The following is a 5,258-nucleotide window of genomic DNA, read 5'->3' as shown; positions in this document are numbered from 1 at the left end:
TTCTTGACAAACTGGCTGATGGCAACATCCTGAGGGATAGCCAGCATGGGTTTGTTCCAGGTAGGTCTTGCCTAACCAATCTCATCTCCTTCTATGACCAAGTGACATATCACCTGGACAAGGGAAAAGAGATTGACGTCATATACTTTGATTTTAAAAAAGCCTTTGATCTGGTATCCCATGATCATCTCATAGAAAAACTGGCCAACTGTGGCCTTGGTTACGTCATAGTCCGCTGGCTGGGGAATTGGCTGTGAGGTTGGACCCAGAGTGTGGTAACAGATGGAAGTAAATCATCATGGTGAGCCGTGACCAGTGGGGTCCCCCAAGGTTTCATCCTTGGGCCTATACTCTTTAACATCTTCATTAATGATGTGGACATTGTTATCAGAAACGGACTGGCCAAGTTCTCCGATGACACCAAACTTTGGGGTAAAGTGTCTACACCTGAGGACAGGAGGGTGATCCAGGCTGACTTTGACAGGCTCAGTAAATGGGCAGATGAAAACCTGATGGCATTCAACACTGAAAAATGCAAGGTACTCTACCTTGGGAAGAAAAACCTGCAGTATGCTTATATGCTTGGCACTGCTATGCTTGCTAGCACCCCAACCGAAAAGGACTTGGGGGTCATGATTGACCACAAGATGTATATGAGCCACCAGTGTGATGCTGCATCTGGTAAAGTGAGCAAAACTCTAGCTTGAATCCATAGATGTTTCTCAAGCAAATCCCAGGATGTCATCCTCTCACTGTACTCGGCCTTAGTGAGGCCGCAGCTGGAGTACTGCATCCAATTTTGGGCTCCACAATTTAAAAAGGATGTGGAGAAGCTTGAGAGAGTCCAGAGGAGAGCCACACGCATGATCAGAGGGCAGGAAAACAGACCTTATGATGAGAGGCTGAGAGCTATGGAATTCTTCAGCCTGGAAGGGGTCAGGGGGGACCTGGTGGCTGCCTATAAGTATATAAGGGGCATACATTAGGATCTGGGGGAATGCCTGTTCACCAGAGCGCCCGAAGGGATGACAAGGTCAGATGGTCACAATCTCCTCCAAGACTGTTTCAGGCTGGACATAAGGAAGAACTTCTTTACTGTCCGAGCCCCTAAGGCCTGGAACAGACTGCCACCAGAGGTGGTGCAAGCACCTACTCTGGCCTCCTTTAAGAGACATCTGGATGTTTATCTTGCTGGAATCCTTTGACCCCAGCTGACTTCCTTCCCTTGGGGCAGTGGGCTGGACTAAATGATATTCTGAGGTCCCTTCCAGCCCAAATGTCTATGAAATCTATGAAATAAATCATCCCAGTCAAGTGTCTGGCCAGCCTAGTCTTCAAAATTTCCAGGATGGAGATTCCACAACTTCTCTAGGTAGCCTATTCCTGTGATTGATCATCCTCATATTCAGAAAATTCCTCCTAATCTCCAATATAAATGTCCTCTGCTACAGATTGAGGCCATTGCTCCTAATCCTGTCCCCAAGCACCACAGAGAATGGTTTATCTTCATCCTCTTTGTAATCACCCTTCATGTATTTGGCTAGCTAGCTGAAGATCTGCAGCCATTTTTTGATCATTTAAACCCCTGGGTATATTAGATGTCAAAAACTCCCAAATATGAATGGCAGCTTTTCACTTATACTTTGCACTGGTGCAAATATCTCTATGAGGGGCAGGGCAATGAAGGAGCAGACCCCTGGGTTTTACTTTTGTCATGCTCTGATAGCAGGATTTTTTTCATTTTATTTTGCTTTGCTGACTCATTGATCTAGGTTGAATCAAAGTTTCACATCAATTATTTCTCTAGTTACAAATCCTTCTCTCTAATAAATTCCCCTTGTGCAGGAAAGGGGGCAAAGGGGCCAAGAAACCCTCTTGGCTGAACAGGGAAATCAAGGAAAGCCTTGGGGCAAAAGAGAGGCATATAGGCTGTGGAAGCAGGGGGTATATACCAAGGCAGAGTATACATACCTGGCCTGCACTTGTGGGGAGGCCATCAGAAAGGCCAAAGCAGAAATGGAATTAAGGCTGGAAACAAAAAGTCCTTCTTCAGATATACAGGGAGCAAAAAGAAGGCGCAGGGTAGCACAGGCCCGCTACAAGACAAACAAGGGATCAATGAGTGATGAATAGGGGGGATAAAGCTGAGCTCTTCAATTAGTTTTTTTGTCTCTGTATTCCTGAACTCAGATCAGGACAAATCTCCCAACTGGATCATAGATAGTAGGGCTGTCTGAAATTTCACTGGCTGTTTTGTTTTGCCCTGCAGAGCAGCTCTCCTCAGATCTTCTAAGCCCTGCTCTGCTCCCTTCTCTGTCCTGGAGGTGTCTCCCTCATGCTGGGCACGCAGCTCCTTTTATCCTCTTCAAGGCTCCACCCCTGAAGTCTTACAGACCTGACAGTGTTGCAATCTTCAGTCAGGTCCAGGGAGGAGCTCCTCTCCCCCTCCCCTCAGGAAAGGGGCATGACTGAACTCCTCTTGCTGCCTCCTGATTGGTGGATGGGCTCCACCAATCAAAACAACAAAATCTCAAGCCTGGGACTCAACCCAAGCTCCGAAAGGCAAACCTGCTACACTCCCCCTGTGGGAATCTTCACCGTCCCTGGTGAAGGTCACATCCCCAAGCCCAACTCTCACTGGACTCATAGGGTGGTGATGGGTACCTCTCCTGGTATCCCAGGGGCATCATATGGAAACCACCTTACAGGCCTACAGTCACCTGTGGGACGAGGAGTGTGGTCAGGCTCTGGCCTCCCAGGAGGCCCAGGCAGTGCAGGTCTCATGTCACCCATGGTGCCTTCTCTGCTGGTGGATGGAGGTGGTGAAGATGTCTCTGTGTGTGAGCCTGAAGGTGGGTGGGGCTTCAGGCATGTCAGGCCTCAGACTCAGTTCACCTTCCAGAGCGGGGGGGCCCCAGGCTGGGGTGGAGGTCTGACAGACACCACCCACCACAGTCTGAGTTGGAGTCAGAATCTTCTGGTACTATGGCGGGTGGAGGGTCAGCTGCAGGTGTATCCTCCTGGCAAGAGAGTCGGGGCCGGTCTGTGGAGGTTGTTGAGTCGGTGGGCAAGGCCCCACTAGTTCCCCTATAGGCAGCAGGAGGTTTCTGTGTACGACTCGCTTTTGTCCAGGCCCAGCCTCTGGGGCAATCTCATATACCGGTAAAGTCCCCATCTGTCGAACTATGATGTAGGGCTCAGCCCTCCACCAGTCCACAATATTATGTCTGCCAGCCAATCCAAGGTTGTGTAAAAGCACCCAGTCCCCTGGGCAGTCCCTGCTCCCATACATGAGCATCACAGTTCTCCTTGTGGCACTGTTGATTCCTCCCCGCGGCATCAGCTGCCAGTTGGTACGCTCTCCTCAACCGGTTCCGCAGCTGTTGGGCATACTGACCATGGGTTAAGTGCTGCTCGTAGGCCTTCTCCACCCCAAAACACAAGTCTATGGGCAATCGGGGTTGTTGTCTAAACATCAATAGATAGGGCTGACCCCAGTGGCATCGTTATGAGTAGCGTTGTATGCATGTACCAGGTAAGCCAGATACTGGCTCCAGGCAGCCTTCTGCTCATGTCTTAGGGTGCCGAGCATATTTAGGAGTGTTCTATTGAATCACTCTGATGATTCACCCTGCGGGTGGTAAGGGGTAGTTCAGGACTTTCAAATCCCCACAATGGCAAACACCTCTATTAGTAGTTTGCTTTCAAAATCTTGGCCTTGGTCCGAGTGTATTCATGTGGGCAGCCCAAACACCAAAAAGTACTTTTCCCAAAGCACCTTTGCCACTGTCCAAGCAGTCTGGTTGCAGGTGGAGAAGGCTTGTGTGTATTGGGTAAAGTGATCAGTCACCACAAGTATGTTGCCCTTTTGATTTCCTTCCCCTTCTATGGATAAAAAATCCATGCACACCAGCTCCAGTGGCTGCGAGCTCTGTATGGTGTGCAAGTACACTGTTGGGGTTGGCAGGGTCTTCCTCTTTATGCATCTCTCGCAGTTGAGACATTTATCCTTCATGTCTTCTGTCATCTGGGGCCAGAAGAAACGTTCCCTAGCTAGAGCCTGGGTGCACTCCATACCCAGATGACCAAAGTCATCATGCAGGGCCCTGAGTGTAAGCACTTGTTGCTCCTTGGGAAGGATCAGTTGCATCAGTGTCCTTCCCTCTGGGTCTTGTACTTCACGGTGCCGCACCCCATCAATAAGCCGCAGCCTTTCCCACTCTCTCACCAGGAGATGGGCCACAGGGGTGACTTGCGCAATGGGAGGAGGTTGCTCAGTGCTCTTCTGTCAGGCCCACAACACGTCCCTCATATCAGGGTCTTGCTCCTGGGCCTGGCACCATTCGGCTGCTGTCATTTGGGGAAGAACAGCAGGGGTCTGGGTTGTATACTGTGTCCATGCCTGTGAGATCCTGTCATGTGGTATTCCTGGGGTCTCAGCTGCACAGACAGTGTTTACTCCCTCAGCCACAGGGTCCCACACAGGCAAATCACAGAGGGCCCGGACTGTCTTTGGAAGCAGCATGTCCCGGTCAGTTTGGGACACCAGTCTTGAGAGGGCATTGGCGTCAATATTCCACCACCCTGCCCTGTAGTGCAGGCTAAATTAATAGTCCACTAGAGCAGCCACCCACCAATGCACTGTCAGTATGTAAGTCAAGGGATTGTTATCTGTCCATACTTGGAATGTGGTTCCATACAAGTAATCCCTGAACTTGTCAGTGACAGCCCATTTAAGAGCCAGGAACTCAAGCTTGTGTGCTGGGTATCGGGTCTCACTGGGTGCCAGACTTCGACTGACATAAGCTACTGGGCATCACCATTCTTCATGCATTTGATACAGGACAGCCCCCAGTCCTGATAGACTGGCGTCTGTGTGCAGAATGAATGGGCGATTTGAGTCAGGTGCTTCCATAAGGCACTAGATGTTTTCGTGGAATGCATCTTCACACTGAGAGTCCAACCATAACCCAAAAGACTCTGTAGGGCCGTGCACTTTCTGAACCCCTTGGGCCAGGTCCTAGGCCCCCCGCTTCTTAGAAGACTTCCCTATTTGGTACCCTCAGGTGAGTTGGTTCAGGGGCCTAGTGATGGCTGCATTGTCCACAGATTCATAGACGTTAGGGTTGGAAGGGACCTCAACAGATCATCGAGTCTGACCCCCTGCATAGACAGGAAAGTGTTGGGTTCAGATGACCCCAGCCAGATGCCCATCCAACCTCCTCTTGAAGACCCCTAGGGTAGGGGAGAGCACCACC

The sequence above is a fragment of the Gavialis gangeticus genome, unplaced genomic scaffold (assembly GCF_001723915.1).
Source record: "Gavialis gangeticus isolate Ggan-Ray unplaced genomic scaffold, GavGan_comp1, whole genome shotgun sequence".
NCBI classification, from domain to species: Eukaryota; Metazoa; Chordata; order Crocodylia; family Gavialidae; genus Gavialis; species Gavialis gangeticus.
Note: the sequence above shows the minus strand (reverse complement) of the source record.